At 39.4% G+C, this 21,218-nt stretch overlaps 1 protein-coding gene across 2 annotated transcripts in view; it reads left to right on the top strand.

The window, feature by feature from the left end:
• Positions 1-21,218, top strand: part of LOC126174995 (uncharacterized) — an 897,629-nt gene that overhangs the window by 98,185 nt on the left and 778,226 nt on the right. For both annotated transcript variants that reach the window (XM_049921478.1, XM_049921479.1), the window contains exon 2: positions 8,585-8,660. The gene's annotated coding sequence lies outside the window, so the exon portion shown is untranslated. The remainder of the gene's footprint in view (positions 1-8,584; positions 8,661-21,218) is intronic.

Here is a 21,218-nt window from a genome sequence, read left to right as displayed (position 1 = left end):
AACTTTCATAATAGTCATTTGTAGGATAGTATGCAGAACCCCCATGGTGCGGTGACAGCAAATCATCAGCATCAGTGCAGCCGGAATGTGTGGGCCGGGATAATTGACGACCATGTTTTGGGACCTGTCTTCCTTCCACGTCGTTAACAGGCCGGAACTATTGGTGTTTCTTGAGGGTAACTTTCCCTCCCCTGCTGGAAGAAGTACCATTGGTGATTGGAAGGGTTTTGTGGCTGCTATATGATGGTGCTACGCCCACTTCGCTGTTAACGTCTGGATGCATTTCAGTTATGTCTTCCCTGGTCAATGGATCAGACAAGGGGGTCCAGTTGCATGGCCTACTCGTTCGCCAGATCTCAACCTGTGCGATTTCTGGTTATGGGCCATCTGAAAAGTATTGCGTATGTAGAGCCCAATCCAGATTTGGGACACTGGAGCAATGTATTCATGCTGCCTTTGACACTGTTTGTATTCATCCTCGCCAATGTGAATGTGTGAGACAGAACATGCTACAGTACACACATGCATTGAGGTGCAGGGAAAAGATTTTCTACTCATAGTGTAACTGTGGCTGCATGGTACAGTGCATATTAGACCACAGTCTCTGTAACAATGTATGATTGAATAATTGGTCTCTAGCATGGAAATCATGCATTTCCAGAAATACGTTCATTAGACAATTTTCGTTCCATATCGTCTCATTGACCAATCCCTAGAGTTTGTACACAGTGGAAAAAGTCACCCTGTATAGGCAGACACATAATGTTAATGTCAATGTTATTCCCAAATCTGAAATATCTGTCAAAAATTCGTAAAGATATAGTAGTTAAAATTAGAGTATTTACATGTCTAAAATGTCTGTCAAAATACATGACACACATGGAGACTGTCATTACCCTGAATGCATGGTGGTATCTACTGGAGTAATGAGGGTCAGCTTATATGGTATCCGCCATCACCTCAATCACAGTGACTGCTGTTACCCCCAAAAATAGTGGCCATTATTGGAGTGATGTCAGTTAAAATGGAGATTGCCATTACCGCGGTCATGGTGACTAATTTTACCCTGAAATAATGGTGGATACTATTGGGGTTGTTATATCCCGCTTAGCAAGATGATAGCGTCCAAAGAAATGCTCAAGCTGAGCATAACAGATTACAAGATGTGGCACCCATTAAAACGCCGGGTTACAACCTAACCAACGAGCAGAGAATCCGAAAACACAGTCAGTGACATACACTAAAACTGTAAGAGCGCAACAGTATGAAGAATTCAGAAAAGGCTAAGCAAACAATATCCTGGTCTGTGCTAGCGTATGACTTGCTTTGTAGTCACATGCTTGAACAAGCAACGCTACAACTGCAGAGTACTGCTGAATGCAGGGAACTCTTATGGTGGAGTTGCGGATCCCTCCAACTCTGCACTGCAAACAACTTCCAGTGAAACATACAAGTGTCTGGTGATGATATCAAACAGGTAATGAGGGTCAGCTGACAAGGCGACTACCAACAACATGATCAGGTGACTGTCATTACCATAAAGGCATATGTTTATTCAAAAATTAAAAAAAATCTGTGCATTATTTTTAATAAGCAACTATATGATGCAAAAGTTGGTCTTACTTTGATGCCTCCTAATCATTAATATGTTAGTAGAAGCAGTGGAACACACATTAGTTTGTGATCTGTACTATGGCTCTGAGTCACTATAACGTTTGCTTAAATCTAACTGAACTAAAAAAGTTGATGTCTGGTGCAATTTGTTACAATTACGTTTGATGCATATGTGTAACAAAATATAAAATCTCAATATGTGGGGATTAGTTACAGTTTCGTTTGATGCTTATCTGTAACTGTCAATGTGTTTGTGCTGTGTGATAGTATAAGTTTGTATTATCAGCAGAAAATGACAAAACTTTTGTACTGCAAGATAAAGTTTTTACCCTGGCGTGATCGCTATAATGTTTTGGTGGCTTGGAAAGTAGCTGAAAGTGGATTGTTGAAAATATAGCAACGCTGATTTTTACCTGTGTGGATGTGCGTTACATTCAAATGTTAAAACTGCTGTCCGATATGTTATTTCATCGAAGTGTAGTGTAGTTTCCACTGTGTGATAGCATAAGTCAGTCCTTGCCAAGTGTACCTCAACATTTAAGGTGTATCAGTAGTAGTGGCACATGTGTTTGTACTGTTATAGAAGAAATTTTTATGTCTTTCGATAAGTGATACAGACAATTTCAGGTTTCTTTAAAGTATGGAACAATGACTAATCGTTACTAGTAGCCAAGTGCCGCTTAATCTATATATACCGTTCGTTATACTGTTATAGAACAATTAAGTTACGATTATAGTGACATAGTGTGTTTTGCAGTGCTGTAGAAGTAATCTTTATTTATTTTAATTAATAATGCAGACACTTTTATTTTGGAGCAAAGATCGAATTTTCGTTCGCGATTGGAGATATGTGCAGCCCTTGTTCATCACTGTCTTTGAACAAGCAGTGTTTACATATTGTATTTGGTGCAATTCTAAGTTATACTTGCTTATTACGAAAATATGCAGTTTAGGTGATACATCACATTAAAGATCTCGTCAAAATGCACCGTTTTTAGTATGGTTTGTAGAGATAAAGTGTCAGAAGATGTGATATCTATGGGTAAACATGCTATTACTTAGCCGTTGATTTTGGATGTACAGTCTGTAAACTGTTGTAGTTGGCCTTAGCTCCATAGTTTCGATCAATAGTATCGCCGCCTTCCTCGAAAGTTCGTTTTTGTACACCGTTGGACATACGCACAGGTAGGTGCAAGATACAAAATGATAAAAAAGCTGTATTAGCCAGTCAGTCACCTTAAATTCAGATTTGTTGGTACATTATTTTCTTCCCTTAAAATAGCTTGTCAGTTTATTTTTGTACCCCCACCCCCACCCCCCAGTAACATAGGCACTTTTAGGCCTAAGAAGAAGTGTGTATTGGCTGCTTAACATGTTGTTTTAGCCACATGCGTATTGTGTTGTTATAGAAACACAATACAGACAAGTTAGACGTGGAAATAGCACTATGGCACTTAATCTGAGAGTCCACAGTCACGTTTCAGGGGTCAAGTGTACCGTAACTTGCAAGTTAAATAATAATTGCCCTCTTCCAGTAGCTGATATTATTTTAGCTAACATGTGTTTTGTACAGTTGTAGAACAATAATACAAACAACTTACATGGTCAATTATTTAACTGAGGGGCTCATTGTATTAGGGGCGATGAAAAATTTCCGTTTGAAGGCTGTACAGCCCACAAACGGTATGACAATCAGGCGAATCGCCATGAGTATTGAAGCAATCATCCCACTAAAACACCAGATTGAGGACACCCGTTTCGTAAAACACCGTATTCAACTGCATGCAGAAGTCCATAATTGCCTGCTGCTCATCCTCGTCCGAAAGTAACTTTCGACCTTTCAAGGCCTTTTTTAAAGGAGCAAACGCGTGATATTCGCCTGCGGAGAGATCAGGACTACAGACCTGGTACTGGAACGTCTCCCACGTGAGTTGGCGTAACTTTGCGTTACGTCATTTTTGGTAATGGGTCGCATTATCATGAACCACGGAACTCGGTGTACCATTCTACAATGGTGGTTTCCGACAGACCTACTGCCTCATGCACATTCTGCGATGGATGCCTACTGGTGTTTGTCGTTCGAGAGCCAAGAAAATAATAAAAAAATTGGTCTTATTTGGACACATTTGGTAATAACGTCACCATAGTTCACGTACCCACATTAACTGCTCGCACGTCGGAAAGATACGAAAGCCATACTAATACTTTGCCTACATGTTGGTGCTTATATACCCACAACAGAGTCATGCTACGTTGCGCATACTTTTTAGCAACACCCTCAGATTGGAACTTTTTGATCGCCAAGTGTGATACGAATATTAAAGTATGTTCGTCGTTCGATGCAGCTTAACCTGTAAGTTAGATCCGAAGTGTCAAGTGTACGAGGGATTAATGAAAAGTTATGCCTCCATCTTCGTTAATTCGGTTTGGATGGGAATATTTTAATAAATCAAACGCAGAAATAATAATTATGAAGTGATCTTTCATTACCAATATTCACTTTTCCACATAATCACCAGCAAATTGGATACATTTCTGCCAACGATGAACAAGTTTTTTGAAGCTGTCACGGAAGAATTCGACACTCTGTTTTCGCAACCACAGTCTCACAGTTCTCCCATTGCCTTCATCAGAAGCATAATGATGTTCTCGCAGATCGTCTTTCATTATCAGGAACAGATGGAAGTCAGTCGGTGCTAAGTCTGGACTGTATGGAGGATGCCGTACGGTGGTGAGATTCGGTCTCTGAAGTTCCGCTATGGTGGCACGTGAAGTGTGTGGTTTAGCATTGTCAAGCTGCAGGAAAACATTTCCCTTTTCCTTTCGGACCTTTGTTAGCCGTCATTTCAGAGTTCGCAGCGTTGTGATATAACGCTCTGAATTTATTGTTGTTCCACGATCAAGGAAATCAACATGGATAACACCATATGTGTCCCAGAACACTGTGGTCATGATTTTTCCAGCTGAGGGCTGCGTCTTGAATTTCCGTTTCTGGGGCGAGTCTTTGTGTCGAAATTCCATAGACTGACGTTTCGTCTTCTGTCATAACTGAATCGAGAAATACAAACTTACTCGCCCAACGACGCACAGTACTCACATCAATACAATCACCATAAACTCCTTTCATTCTCTGATGAATATCCTTTGGGGTGACACCTGCTGTCAAGAATTCAGTGACTGCACGTTGCTGAAATCGCTTTAATCGACCGTCTGCACAGGTTTCCATACTTTGCACTGTAACAACACAACCGTTCAATGCTAAGGCTTCCCGTCAACTGGAACTGTAGAGAAGAGACTACGGAACAAGCCAATATCTGTCGCATACCAATGCTGCGAACTGTTAAAGAGTTACGAAGGTGGAGGTATTACTTTTCAGTTAACCCTTGAATTTTGACATACATTATAGACATAGAAGTACAGTAAGTCACGCCAATATTGGCAACAGTTTTACGACATTTTGACAAACATTTCAGACATGGAAATAAATTTGTGACGCTTGACATTAAAAAACCTACGTATTTTTGATAAATTGTACTGATGTGGAAATACTGTAAGTTACACCAATGTTGTCATGATCTTTATGTAATTTTGATAAAGAATGCAGATGTGGGAACAACATTGACACAAACATTGTGCGTGTGCTTACATATTTTTGATAAATAATACAGATGTGGAAACAGTGTAAGTTATACAATGTTGTCAATAGGTTTGCATATTTTCGGACAAATAATTCGGATCGTTTGGATGATTTTGTACATGGCACCAATTTATGCACTTTGGATCGTTTGGATACTTTTGAACAAGTCACTAGTTTATACAATTCACGTCGTTTACATACTTTTGTACGGGGCTACGATGGCGTCTCCGAATTTTTAATAGATGGTAAAATAATGGGCTGTGATTAGGAGACCTAAATGTGTGTGTGTGTGTGTGTGTGTGTGTGTGTGTGTGTGTGAGTGTGTGTGTTTGTATGTAAGAGAGAGAGAAAGAGAGAGAGATGAAATTTACTGACGAGGCAAAACTGCAGACAGTATGTGCAGTGTTACATTCTGCCAGTGTTGCCAACTCTAAAAAACCCGAGTCGCTAGATTCATTATCAAAAGTCGCTAGAAAGTCGCTAAAACTGATTTTACTAGGGGTGTACTGAAAATTTCGTACTGTGAATGGTGCAATAAGGCGTGGGTAGGGGGGGGTGTAATAAAGTATTAATAAAAATTGTCTCATACCTAATTGCTATATTGTCTTAATTAAATGACGCATCGCTTGCAACAACATACATATAAAATACGCTAACGTTTAATTAAACATATTATCATAATTGACGTGTTGTTCCAATCACAGTAGTCAAATATACTAGAAGTATACAACTATATTTGTAACAAAAGAAATCAAGAACTCAAATTAGGTTACAAAATATATACATACAGGTATGTGAGCTATTCATCGTCGTCACTCAGAACATAGAATAACTCTTCTGTTTCGTGCTCTGACAGAACTGTAGTTGGTATTCACTGAGGCGTGCGAAACAGCAAGCTGAAGAGAGTGACAAATGCAACGGATCACTACCAAATGCTGCAAACCATATTCTCTCTTGAGTTGATCGAAAAGCCCATTGTTTATTCCAACTATTGCAGAAGCATTATCTGTGCCAATTCCTACCATATTAGCGATTGGAAGTTTGAGATCTTTCAAAGAATTCATAAGAACAGCAGCCAGATTTCTTGCATCTACAGTTTCTACTACAGCGAGTTTGAGAAATGCTGATCTAATGGTTTGGTTGTTTACACTATAGTACCGTATCACGATACCTAGTATCTTAGATATTGATACATCTGTGGATTCATCTATAAGTAAACTGTATTTTTGGTCACCTATATCTTCAACCAATTATTGTGTAAAATATGGAGCCAAAACTTCATTTATAATGTTAGTGCACTTTTTACGATGTAATTGCATGTTTTTAGCGCCCTCATCACCGGAAAACAACTTCGTGTACAGTATTCCTAAATGATCTACAGCTAAAATAGAACAATGTCCAGCAATAAATAAAGAAAGAGCGCCTTCCTCTCTGCTTGCTATACTAGCTGTAGTTTTCGGAACAATTTTCACACGTAGGGTAGTTTGTGTTTTTTTAATTCAATTTTTTGTTTATGCTTAATAGTTTTCGAATGCTTTCTAATATCACACAATGTAGCATAAAACTCTGTTGCACATACTTGACATCTTGCCTTGGATAAGTCTCCAACGACTGGTTTCAGCCACCCATTGAATTCAGGTTCTGCTTCCCACGCATCCCGATATTTTTGAGCGTACTGTTTCTTCTTCTGCGGTAAATCCATTATGTAAGCCACCACAACATAAGTTTCACCAATTTATAATCACTAAAAATACATTAAAACTCGGGCGAACTAGAAGTCATGAAACAATCTACTCACTCGGTAACTCGATATTAGTCCTATTGTTCATTGTTTAAAACGTAATAATTTCTGAGATACCCCAACCGAATTGTTCTTGTGTTACCACTGTGCATGTGTTAATAATTTGACTACGAGTTAACATTTCGAAAAATTAGAGGTTGCTGGACAGAATTGTATTTTATTATACTTAATATTACGTATGTTTTTTGTCAATTCGAAAAATAAAGGGAGTTCAAAAGTTGAAGAATTATAGATCGATACGCTATCGACTACAACAGGCTAGTGGGTAATGAATAATGAATTTTTGTATAGTGAAGGTTTTCTTACTCTGTAGGTAATTCCCACATTCGAGTTTACTAAATGCTGAACAATGCTACATGATCTGCTAAGAACTTAATTTAATTTAGTAAATCTAGAACAAAGTCATTGTAGTACCCATTCTGTAGTTAAAATCTTAGTTTTGTTAATGAAAATACTGGCCAAAAATAGTGTTGATTTGTACTTCCAAAGTCGTCAGTACTCCAAAAGTCGCCATATTAGTCGCTAAATAATTTTTGTCGCCAAAAAGTTTTTTTTGTCGCTAAGACGAAGGCAAAAGGCGCCATTTCTAGCGACAAAGTCGCTAAATTGGCAACACTGCATTCTGCATGGGTGTCAGGTTTCTGCGAAGTCAGACAAGTTCACACCTGATAAAATTTGCCTCCATCTGCAACAACTTTCGACAATGACTGTAGACACTGCAAAACTAAAGACAAGAATAATACCATTCTTGATTTAGGGAGCTCTCTGTTTGGCTGTTTTACTATAATAACTAGTAAAATGCTAGGCTGTAATTGAGCAGAGCAAAAAAATGTGTGTTTTGGCTTAGAAGCTCTTGGTTGGACAAGTGTTGTGGCTTAAGATGGAGTTGAAAAAATGTAAGTGGTCTCTAAAATACTGGGCTGTTATTAGAAGGTCAAAATATATGTATGTTGCCTTAAAAGTTCTCTGACTGGCAAAAGGGGAATAGCTTAAGAAGAAGTTGGAAAAATGTGATTGGTCGCTAACATACTGGTCTGTGATTGGGAGATATAAATGTGTGTGTTGACTTGGAACCTCTCTGAGTAGTCAACGCCCAAGAAAGTTGACGTGGCTTAGGAGAGGAGGGGAATGATGATACTACAGAAAGAGACGTAACTTGTGACAATATGGGTATGTTACAGATACAAACACGGTATCTATACTTTCACCGAAAAGTGTTGTAGAATTGGCTTAACTATCGTACTACTAAGGAACCAAATTATTGTCGTTTCAAGTGCATGTTTAATAATTTATTGATAAACTGTCTTAATGAACGAAAGTCAAGTCCCAGTAAATGGTAAAAATGCACAACTTGGAGGTTAAGTTCTGTTACTCAAGCAGACTATTGATGCGTCTGCCAGCTGTTCACCTTTTAAGAACTGCAAATACTATTTCAGTAACGAACTGCTCTAATGTTAGCTTCTTTAACATTAATGTGTGTAGTAAGGTGTGTTTTTATTATAAATTAATGTTTTCTTATTTTTTGACTGCAGCACCGGCGCCATTGCAGCTTGCACCATCACAAGCACAGCTTTCTGTCGCTAAATTGTTACGAATTACAGCCTAAAGGTAAGTAATATTTCTTTTTATATAAATTTATAACGACTGCAGTTTCGCTTAAAAATTCGTACATACAAGTTGTAAGTGGTGCTCCTTTGCGATTTCTTGTAAGTGACATTGCAGTGGGACACAAAAATGTAAATTTGCATGTAAATTTCCCCTGACTCGTACGTCACACTCCTCTCTCAGTGCAGACACGCCAACCTTTGCTCCCTCCTGTACAATTAACGTATTTTGTGGTTAAACAGGCCGCTTTTGAAAATGAAACGATGTAATGAAATTAAATGAAATGAAATGAAGTCATGATCATGTTCTGTCCCATCACCACCACAACTTCATCTAACAATTGATATAATTTGAATGTACATCGTTAATTTCGTGAATGTCTGCAGTCTCGCGTCATTTGAGGAAGAATATGCCAAAGAAAGATGTTGCCGTAAAATTCAGTTACTGATTTTATCCGTCGCCCATCGATGACAAGCACCCAACAGAATCGGCGAATCGTTAGTTTCTGCACTACCAACTATACTTGAAATTAATATTTTGTAACTTTAATAAACCATACGATTGTTTCCTAGGAAGTCTGAATGTAAACTTCTGGTAAACGAACAGTTTGTATCTCTTTCCAGTCTTTTCCTTGAAATATAAAATTATTATTTTGTAACGACCCATTGTCAAAGTATTATAAAGCCAAAAATGTTTTTCTGACTTTATCAATTCTCGAAATTAAACAACTTTTCCACATGCGTCTAAGAGGGACTGTTTAAATTACATTCTTCTTGGACGTATAAGGTAGTATACACCATAAAATTTATAATAGTTACATGTCATAAAGCACTCTTACATGGTTTATTTCGACAAACAAAATATAAAACATTTGGCCACGTAATAAAATGTCTTAACTTCCATAAAGTGATCTTGATTCAAGAGTGGTCAAGAAGAGACTGAATACATTTTAAAAGATTTGCATAACACTGAATACTGATTCATTTATTTCACTGTAAGGTCATAATTTCTGCAGGAGTGTGATAAAGCTCGGGGCTTCTTTTGTTGTTCTGGACAGCCGTCAACCAGCTAGGTATTGTATCCATTGGTGTGTTAACTTGTGCAGAGAGAAGTATAGACTTCAGTGCTTGCCATATCTCCATGACATAAATGCAAAAACTAAAACAAACAAATATAATTTGTACTTTGCAGTAAACAAAAATATTATTATAAGGAACTCGTTAGATTAATTATGTAAAGTGCTGTAAATCATGAAACCAGGAAAATCCTTGCGATATTGTGCAACTTTTGTACCAGTGCAGTTAGTACACTGTGGTCAATGTCAATCATATTCAAACCACATCTCCTAAAATGGGTATATTCCATATTGTCTAACCAGTGCATTTGTGATGAGATCCAGATAATGGAACATATGTGTTCCTGCCCTGATTGCCCCGGCGTATACAACCTCAATAACTTATGTCAACCATGCTAATGCGATTGATATCACCCTCTCCTGAACTTTTCTGACCTAACCAAACTGTTTTTGTTTTTTATTTGTAATAACTCTCCTCGAAAAAGGTAGGTGCTGACAGGTGTTAATATTACAGAACTATCAGCTCAAAAAGTCACTGTTGCAAAAGAAAGACACAAGTTTTTTTTTATATAAGAGTCGAGAAATTGATTGAAGCATATCTTAGGAAAAATCAGTTTGGGTTCTAAAAAATGTAGTAAAACGTGAAGGAGTAATGACCCTGCAAAATAACGTAACAGATCGAGTGAAGAAATGTAAACCTATATTTATAGCAATCATAGATTTAGGCAAAGCTTTGTCAATGTTGATCAGAACACGCTCTTTGAAATTCTGAAGGTAGCAAAGGTAGAACACATGGTACAAGGTGAAAAGTAAGCTCCAACTTATAAAGAAATCAGACCGCAGTTACAAGAGTCAAAGGAAATGAAAGGGAAGCAGTGGTTGAGACGGGAGTGAGACAGGGGTGTAGCCTATGCACTGCGTTATTCTATCTGTACATTGAGCAAACTATGAAGGAAACCAGGAAGAAATTTGGAAAGCAAATTAAAATTCAGGAACTGGAAATAAAAACTTCGCAGTTTACCAGTGACTTTGTAATTCTCCCAGAGATGGGAAAAGGACTTGTAAGATAAGTTGAGCAGAACTGATAGTGTTTTGAAAGAGGCCATAAAATGAATATCAACAAAGAAAAAAAGAAAAGTGGAATATAGTTGAATTAAATCAGAAACACGGATAGAATCAGATAAGGAAACGAGACACTAAAAGTAGTCTATGAGTTTTGCAGCAAAATAACCGATGGTGTTCGAAGTAGAGAGCATATAAAATTCATACTAGCAACAAAAGAAAAGTGTTTCTCAAAAAGAAAAATTTGTTGACATCCAACATAAATTTCAGTGTTAGGAAATGTTTTCTGAAGATATTTGCATTGTTGCGAAAGTGAAACAAGGAAAATAAGCAATTCAGGCAAGAAGAGAATTGAAACTTTTGAAAAGTGGTGCTTTAGAAGAATGTTAAAAATTATATTGGTGTATCAGTTGTAACGCTACAGGGTCTCAAGTCTACCACTCAGCCATGGTTACGAGTCTAGAGGTCCAAGACTCAGGAATTGGTGAGGGTGGTCTTGCCAGCCAAGTTGTAACAAATTACCCCATACCTCACCGCTGTTGCATGAGAAACAAACATACGCCACACGATGTGAGAATGCAGAATGATTTGATCGTCTATCAAAATAAGACAGCTGAGTGGCATTATGCCACTGTTCTAGCACTTGCTGGCCACATGCGAAATCTGATGGGTGTCAGAAGGGTTGCTTATCCTGCCAATACCTAGGAATTTGTGAATGAGTGTGTCTGTATGGGGACACTTTAAAAGTGCCCAACGAAGGAAAGGTCAGAGAAAAAACCAGTTAAGCCACTTTTTCTTCAAAAATTGGGTTAATGCTACAGCTTGATTTGGACTAATCATAGTCATCAGTAAAAGTGAAAAAAAAGTGAGTCCAGAGATATTAGTATTCGAAGTTTTGCTATAAGGGGAAAGAAACGTGTTAGTCAATTTTTCAGGGGAAAGAAGCAGGCAAGTCAGTGGTGACTCATACAGCCACAAAAGGGAACAGCAAACAGAAATTTGATGCAATCTCTTCTTCCCCTCTCCCCATCTAAAATAAATTGGAGGCAAGGAAAAACAAAAAGAACGTGGCTATCTGCAAAGACTTTGCAAAAAATATATCTCTATATAGCAACGAATAATTTTTACATTAAGCAGCAATTTTTAGTGTGTTCGCTCAGTATGTATGTTCTTGTGACAAGACAAATCTTTTTTTCTGTTTATCATGAACGCATTGTGAAAAAGGGAACAATTGAACTGAGGTCATTGTTTTTTCAATTCATCACTCATGCCTTGGATGGAGATTCTGAATACCTCTATACAGGGTGTCCCAGGAGGAATTATTAATATTCAGGGATATGACAGGAACGACCATTTGAAGCAAAAAAGTCTGTTAAACATGGACTCTGAATTGCATACCTTAAGAGCTATGAGCTCTTGTTCAATGGAAGAGATGTGTTTCATGTAGTGAAGATGAACATATGCTCACAGCTCTTCAGCTACGAACTTTTAGAGACCATGTTCACTGGACATTTATTTCTGTTCTGCTCCATACTATCATCACTCAAAATATGGGAAGCAAAAAGCTTGCAATAGAAGAAATTTATTTCGCAGTATGAAAGATGAAGTGCTCGTAGCTTGTAAAGTAAACAGTTTGGAGCCCATTTTTAATTGACTGTTTTGCTGCGAATGATCATTCCTGTTATATCCCTCAATATTGACAATTCTCCTTGGGCGTCCTCTATATTTTATGTTCTGCTGGCGGTCAAAACAAAAACTTCACTGTCTTCTCCTTTTGTTCTTTATGTAACTCTTAATCGAATTAGTGGCTCTGTGGGTTCCTGCCCACTTGTCTCGTATAGGGTGCCAAAAGGATGCTGCGTTCTCGGAAGTTTAACGTTGTTTCCAAAAATCTCGAGAAGTTCTTGACCGATTTACTTCAGACTTTTACACAATACTTTAAAAAACATTCAGAAAGACACAACCCACCTATTTTTTTATAATATATAAGGTATATAAATATAAGTATACTATAAAAACCCGAGATGTTGTTAGCAAAATTCTCGGTAAGTCCTTGACCAGTTTACTTCAAATTTTCAAACGATGCTCTACTAAACATTTGGATGCACACAGACTTATTAGAACGTCGTGTAAAAGCTTAAATAACATGGAAAAGTTGTTAGCAGAAATCTCGAAACTCTCTTGACCATTTTTCTTGAAATTTGTACATGATACTCCAATAACGTTCGGATGGACATAGGATACATATTTCTTTAAATATATATGGTATGTAAATGTACATTGTAACTGTCACATAAAGCGGAAATGTTTTTGCAAAACTCTACAGATTTTTACACAATGCTATAACAAACTTTCAGATGGACAAATACATAGAAAAATAGTTGTCAGCAAAAAGCTCCAAAATTTCTTGATCAATTACTTCAAAATTTTACACGGTACTCTACACACTTCCTTAATATGTATGGTATATAAATATATTATATACTGATTTGGAGGATGTGGACAGAGTGGAGGAGGAGGAGATGAAGAGAGAGACGGGTAAGATGTGGTGGACACGGAGAGGGGAGGAGGAGGAGGAGGAGGAGAGGGGGAAAGATTAGGCTATACACTGCTGTCCAAAATTAAAGCAACAAACTGCTCTTTCCCCGTCCTGTGTCTAATTCACGATATAATCATACAAATCGTCAACAGATGTCGTTCCGATCGTGTTCTGCACGGATGATAGCATCCGATCAACGAACAACCACGCCAGCAATGACGTTAGGGTACCTATCAAGCGGGTTAGTGTTTGCAGGGTGGTGCAACATCCACAATCGCTGGGTACACAGTCACAGATGGTGCTGTGTGGCACATAGAAGACGCCTACAGACTCTCTGCTGTGGAGGGCCATAAGAAGATTGGAAGCAGAAGAGTCGCAAACAGATGTGGCCCGGTGGCTTACTGTCAATCGTTCTGTTGTTTCTCGGATGAGGTGACAGTTTATAGAGACCGAAATTGTATCTAGAGATAAGGACAGGGTCGACCACTTGAGACATCAGAAAGAGTTGACTGTTTTTTGGCTGCAAGGACACGACTGTCTTCGTGCTGCACTGCAGCTGACATCTGACCTCGCGACAGCCCCTGGACGAGTTGTATCGAGACAAACGATGTACAGAAGGCTTCATCAGTGTGGTCTTTATTGTTGGAGACATGTTGTCTATTTACCTCCGGCGTGTCTGCACAGAAGGGAACGTCCAGAGTGGAGCCGTCAACATGCCACCTGGACGGTCGAACAGTGGGCCAATGTTCTTTCCACAGATAAGTCCCGATTTGGTCCGAAGAGTGATTCTCGACAGAGTCGCATGTGGAGGGCACGTGGCACATGATTTCGTGACCCAGACATTGTGGAAAGAGAACAATATCGAAGAAGATCCCTACAAGTGTGGGCAGGATTATGTTGACCACTCGAATACCTCTTCATGATATTATAAAGGCGAACCAACAATATTTAACTAAGGTCAGATACCGTGAGGAAATCTTCGGATCTCATGCGCGGTTGTTGCGAGGTGCTGTGGGACCAGACTTTGTACTGATGGACGATAATGCTCGACCTAATAGCTCTCTCGATTTGAATCCCACAGAGCACGTCTGGGATGCACTAGGGAGATATGTTGCACCACGTCAGCAATCACCAACCACTCTACAAGATTGTGAGGAGCTCTGCAGGAAGAATGGCATTATGGCCTCTACTTGAGATTGATGACATCATTCACTGCATGTGTCGTCGATGTCAGGCCTGTATTGCTGCCAGAGATGGTCACACCCCATAGTGAGCACATTAATGAGTTGTCAGAATGTTTGTGCAAATCAGTTAAGTTGGAAAAAAACGAAGAACATATTTGTTTACCTTTATGCATGTTGCAGTTATGTTCTGTATTCTTTAGCCGGCCGCGGTGGTCTAGCGGTTCTGGCGCTGCAGTCCGGAACCGTGGGACTGCTACGGTCGCAGGTTCGAATCCTGCCTCGGGCATGGGTGTGTGTGCTGTCCTTAGGTTAGTTAGGTTTAAGTAGTTCTAAGTTCTAGGGGACTTATGACCTAAGATGTTGAGTCCCATAGTGCTCAGAGCCATTTGAACCATTTTTTTCTGTATTCTTTATATTGTTTTTACCTTACAAACACCTTTCTATACTGTTTTGTGGCAAAATAAACACAACCTTGCAAAATTTCCGTTTGTTGCTTTAATTTATATATATATATATACAAAATTTATATATATATATATACAAAATATGTATAATGCAATACATGGAACTGACTTCATCCTATTGTAAACACATATAGCCTCAACGGTGCTATTTCATGTGGGCATGTGTTAGTCTCTCACAGGAGGCACCACTGTCCATGGCATGTTCAAGAGAGTTGGATCTACCGGTGTTACATCCCAGGTAACATCTGGAGACGTATCACCAGTGTCACACCTGGGCCATTGTTTGGGGTGGATCTACCCTGGATACTGTTTACAGGATGGATGCACCCAGAATAGTGTTTGGAATTGGATCTACCAGCGTTAGGTTTGGGATAGCATCCTGCCTGCATTACATATAGGACAATGCCTAGAGGAGGCTCCACAAATGTTACATGAATGTGGTAACATCCAGAGGTAGATCCACCACTGTTAGGTCCAGGTTATCTTCCTGTGGGTCCCTGCAATAAAATCACACACACACACACACACACACACACACACATACACACACACACAAACACACAAGTTGGTTCATCAAACATTATTTCCTATGAGAAAGTACAAATGGATGTTATCGTTGGTGAGTGTTCACAGAGTGGTATTTTGTAAGAATTAGTAGGCATAAAATGTATTTAAGATATCTAATGTCAGCACTCCACCTCCGCCATAATCTATGTGTGTTTTATGGCATATGGTGCAAGGACTGCATTTGGCAGTTAGCATATGTGCTTATATAATTTTTTTCTGGGTTGATATTTGGAAGACGAAGAGGAACAAGTGGTCTTGCAGACAGTTTGCAGATTCTCTCTGGCTCGGTGAGGAATCCGAATCCCTGTTAGATGCCAAAGAAACTGGGTAGAACAAGCAATAAAAGCACAAATATTTTTGCACATTTGCACATAGTATATGGATAAATATGGCAAATATGTAAAAAGATTGAAAACATTTGAAAAACAATTGAAATGTTGAAAAAATTGATATAGAAAATGGGAATGCAGGATATCTGTATTTACACAGAGGGAGTAATCGAAATTTGCAGCATACATTGCAGGACCTAAATGTAAACACTAGATATTTGAGAGGTATGATGCTACACACATGCACGTAGGAAAAATGCATTTTACAGAGAGACAGATTGGAATCATCAGGAGAAACTGCAGGCCTTCCATGTCAGCACTAGATGCAGAAGAGGGATGACATCACATATATGGTCTTTTAATAGTTCAAAGATGGCACACTCTAGAGACGTGGTGTCAAGACGAAACTACGATATTCACCTATACATGGGATATGTTGCACCAGAAATGGGCATATCAAAAAGAAATTTACAGGGAACTGCTGGAAATTATTCAGAGAAAATTTAAAAAAAACCTCTTGTTATGTCATAGAAAACGGATTGACCAATGATAAAATGTATGTTCTAGTGGATCAAGTGCCTGGATTGTTGGATCAAGTTCCTGGATTATTGCATCAGCTTCTTGTAGACGATTATCATCTTATGGCTGTGGATCTAATGTGAGACTCAGCCGGGATTTATAACGAAACGGAGATATGTGATTACCTTACATCAAACCACGAGTTCTCTGTACAAGAGGAAAACTACTAGGAAGGTGGTGACGTTATTCACAATCCATGTGTGTTGTGTGTAGAAGGGTTAGCTTTAGCAATAATCATTGTATGTTAACAGATGTTTTTTCTGTGTGGACATTTGGAAGAAAAGGGAGATGAGATCTTGCAGACAGTAGATTCTCTGGCTTGGTGGGGCAATCCAAAGCACTGTTGAATGCTAAAGGTACCTGGTAGGGCAAGCAATAAGGGTACAAATATTCTTGTATATTTACTCATAGAATACGAAAAAAATGAAAATGTGGAAAATACGATTGATGAGTGAATAACGTAACTTGATGCTTATAACCACACGGTAGTCACTTCCCTCTTAGGTCATTACCCATCTGTGGAGAGATAAAGCACATCCTTAAGTGCTATAAAAATGTGTGGAAGTTGAAGCTTAGCTGATAGGGTGCTAGGTTATAAAACAAAAAATAGGTTACTTCTATTACAATACCGAAACTGACAGTAATAGATTCAAATTAATTCACACAAAAATAGGTTAAATTTCCATTTATGCATGTGCTTCTCGTTCGATACAAAATCTAATGACAGTTTTTGACATCAAACTGACCGACTGGAGAGGATTGCGATTACTTTTTGATATACAAGCATAAAAATGATGGATTCAATGCGGTTTACTTCATGAATATTAGTTTACACAATATTTCAGATATGAAGGACACAGAAATGAGTTGGTGCTTTGGATACTCTGCACGAAAATGTCTTGGCATATTAAAATTGTGTTTCAGGAAGGGACTCAAAACAGGACCTTGTGTTCCACGGACAAGTGCTCTACCAACTGAGCTACATGAGCATGACTCGCGACCCATACTCGCAGCTTTACTTCCACCAGTAACTTATCTCTTACATTCCAAATCCAAAGATGTTCTTATGTGAAAATTGCGTAACTAGCTATCCTGGAAGAAAGGAAATTGAGGCGATATGGCTTAGCCACAGCCTGGGGGACTATTGCCAAAATTAATTTTCACTGTGCTGCAGTGTGTGTGCTGGTACGAAACTTCTTCGCAGATTATAACTGTGTGGCAGACTGGAACTCGAACCCACAACCTTTGCTTTTCTTGCAAGTCTGATAGTTCTGTGTAGTTTGGAAGGTAGGAGATGAGGTACTGGCGAAAGTAAATGAGTGAGGATGGGTTGTGGGTCACGCTCGGGTAGCTCAGTTGGTAGAGAACTTTCCCATGAAAGGCAAATGTCGTGAGTTCGACTTCCAATGCACACACAGTTTTAATCCGCCAATAAGTTTCATGTCAAGGCACACTGCGCTGCAGACTGAAAATTCATTCTGGAAATAATCCCCCACGCTGTGGCTAGGCCATGCCTCCGTAATTTCCTCTCTTCCTTCTATGAAGTTTGGAATGTAGGAAATGAGGTATTGTGGGAACTGAGTCTGTGAGGACGGTTTGTGAGTCGCGCTTGGGTAGCTCAGTCAGTAAAACACTTTTCCACGAATTGCAAATGTCCTGGGCTTGAGTCCTGGTCCGCCACACAGCTTTAATCTGCAAAGAAGTTTCATGCAGGGTAGTTACAATTAAACTGACGCTGTTCCGAGTTCTGCAGTGTGGGCTCAATACATCGCAGGATGCTGGAACGTCATTGGTATATTCATTAGTTAGTGCACTCGAGGAGTATGCCTGAAAAAAGAATAGTTCCATATTATGCCACCGGGTGAAAATGCGACACTGTAAGCAGCCAGAATTTGAAATGTTTCCTTTTCGACGTCAGTATACCGTTTGTTGCTTAGCGATGTGTTGATTTCTTTTCTGAAATGACTGTTGATGTAAAGGGTTAAGAAGATTGAAGTTTTCCATACGAAACGCAATGGCTATTGAGAAGAAAGGCCGTGACTGCTGGTAAAGTTATTTTTATCAGAACAGCAGCAATAGCAGCGCTGCATTGCCGGAATATTACCGATAGAAACAGCTGCGAAAAGTCCCCGTGTCAATAAATGGGCTAAAGAATATGATCAAGAATTTGAAGAAACAGGTGAAGTATGTGGTGCCACAGGGAGAGGGAGTCTGCCATTCCTATAGCAGTTGTTGATGAAGTTGCTGTAGCATATCTAACCGTGCAGCATATGCTTCAAATTCTGCAGCTAGTGCTCGAGCTGTGTCATGGGAATTGTCTCTCCGTTGGTCACAGTTCAAAAGATTTTGCGACTCTTTTTACTCCGATAGCCCCACAAGACTCAGAATGTGCACAAAATGAAGCCCTGAGATAGGCTACAACACTGTGATATTCCCCTTCGTTTTGGCATGCTTGGAAATGGATGAAATGTGGACATGGGTGTACGAGGCCCATTTTAGTCCGCACAGTGCCGTGGATGCACAGAAATGTCGCATATGGGATTCTACTTCGCCACATGTTGTGCTGGAACACCCACTGCACTAAGCTTCTGTGACTTTGTGGTGAGGTGTCGCATGCTCCTTTATTTTCGGTCCGTTTTTCTCTGAAGAGATGATACCCTGTGGGCCTGTTAGGCGTGTAGCATCTGCACTTTGTAAGTCCCTTCTTGTGCAGCATGTGATTGTAAGAGCTCAACTGTGTCCACGCTAATATATTCATGCATGATGACGTGACACAACAGGTCGCTTGAGAGGTGAAAGATTTGTTTCTAGAAATCTTCGTTTCTGACCACATCATCTCTAGCCAATTTCAAGATTTATGGCCTTCCAGATCCGCCTACCTAATTCCTTATGACTTCTTGTTGTGAGGATATCTAGAAGATCGTGCCTATCAGGGAAGTATCTGGAATCTTCCTGATCTGAAGGAGAGCGTACGACGGTATATCGCTGTGATCACACTGGGTATTCTGCAAGTAACTGTCGACCATGCCATGTTACAAGGACAGCATGTTGCTGAGTCGGGAGATCATATTGAACACATGTTGTAAATTGTGACCATATTCTAATACACATGTTGGAACCACTGTTATCTTGCTTTTGACTGTTCCTTCCCTTTTCCTACACCCACACCATATTCTGACTGTTTACAGCACCATATTTTCACCTGGAGGCGGAAAGTGGAACTATCGTTTTCTCAGCATACTAGGCAAGTGCACCGATTAATTAACGTACCTACAATATTGCGGCGTCCTGCGATGTATACAGCCAGCACTACAGCACTTGGAACAGCATCAGTTTAATCATAACCACCTGATATCAGTGGACACTCCACTGCAGAGTGAAAATTAACTCTGGAAACAATCCCCCAGATTGTGGCTAAGCCACGTCTCTGCTATTTCCTTTTTGCAGGACTGCTGGTTGTGCAAGTTTCTGTGAAGCTTGGGAAGGTAGGAGATGAGGTACAAGTAAAACTGTGAGGACAGATCGTAAGTCACGGCCAGATATCTGAGTTGTAGAGCTCTTGCCTGTGAAATGCAAAGGCTCTGATTTCAAGTCCTGGTCCAGCACACAGTTCTAAATCCACAAAGAAGTTACATATTAATGTACAATCCACTGCAGAGTGAATATTAATGCTGGATATTCTGCATAGTTTATACTGAACTAGAGATATACATACACAGACGATGACTGTAGGATGTCGTTCTTAACTGATCCGCCTAAGCACGCACCCGTACAGTAGGTCAGTGCTGTCATCCATGAGTCACCAGAATAGTAATGCTGTCTAGCAGCCTATGAGTGCCTGCCAGCATCCGATGTTTTAACAGCATAGTGCATTATTTAAACAAACAAATACACTCTTCCTATAAGTGGAACAGGCCCACACTGAAACAGATCTTCTAATCAGTCAACCTATACTGTTGCAACAGTTTTCTGTAGACAGCTATTGCCTTTGGCAACACACATATTATACGTAAGTGCCATATTGGTGAAGCTGGAGAAACACATTTTTCCCAATTTAAGATGTTGTTGTTCACAACACAAGCAGAAATATTTGACTGTTACTGAATCAGGTTTGGTGTCTTTTGGGTATGAAACACATATTTAGCACCTCTGTCATTCTGCAGTTTGTCTATGGGGGTAATATGAAAACATTGAAGGTGGCTGGTGTGGAAGTACACATTGCAGATCAAGGAGAGCTTATAAACTGTGCTCAATCTGCCTATAGTTTTTAGCTACGTGCATGTAAACTTTGTGGAGTTACACATGCAATTCCATTTCCATTTCTCTACTGTAGTACTGGCTTTTTGTCACAAGAAAACTGCATATAGAAATCAAGATGATGGAAGTTGGTTGTCTATACGTCATAGAAGACTGTAGTTTTTAATTGAAAATTTTGTTGTAGGTGGTAGGCAGCACCATACATAGGAGTACTCTACTAAGAACAGGTGACTTCCAGAGTGTTTTAGACCATCTCTCGCTAGAAACGTATGTTGTGCATCCAGTTCCATTGCTCTGTTGGAGTAATTGTTATTTGCCATAAGAAAATTGGATTTCAAAATCTGGAGTGTGGAATCTGGGGTGTAGAAGCCTTAAAAGATTGTAGTTTTAGTGGAACATTTGTTACTGGTTGGAGGCATTCTCACACAGCAGTACTCTACTAAAAGTAAGGAGGCAGACAGCTGCTCGTAATACAACTAAATAAAAAAAAGGATTGACGTTTGTA

The sequence above is a fragment of the Schistocerca cancellata genome, chromosome 3, assembly GCF_023864275.1.
Source record: "Schistocerca cancellata isolate TAMUIC-IGC-003103 chromosome 3, iqSchCanc2.1, whole genome shotgun sequence".
Lineage (NCBI taxonomy): Eukaryota > Metazoa > Arthropoda > Insecta > Orthoptera > Acrididae > Schistocerca > Schistocerca cancellata.
This window is presented reverse-complemented; position numbering and strand designations above follow the sequence as displayed.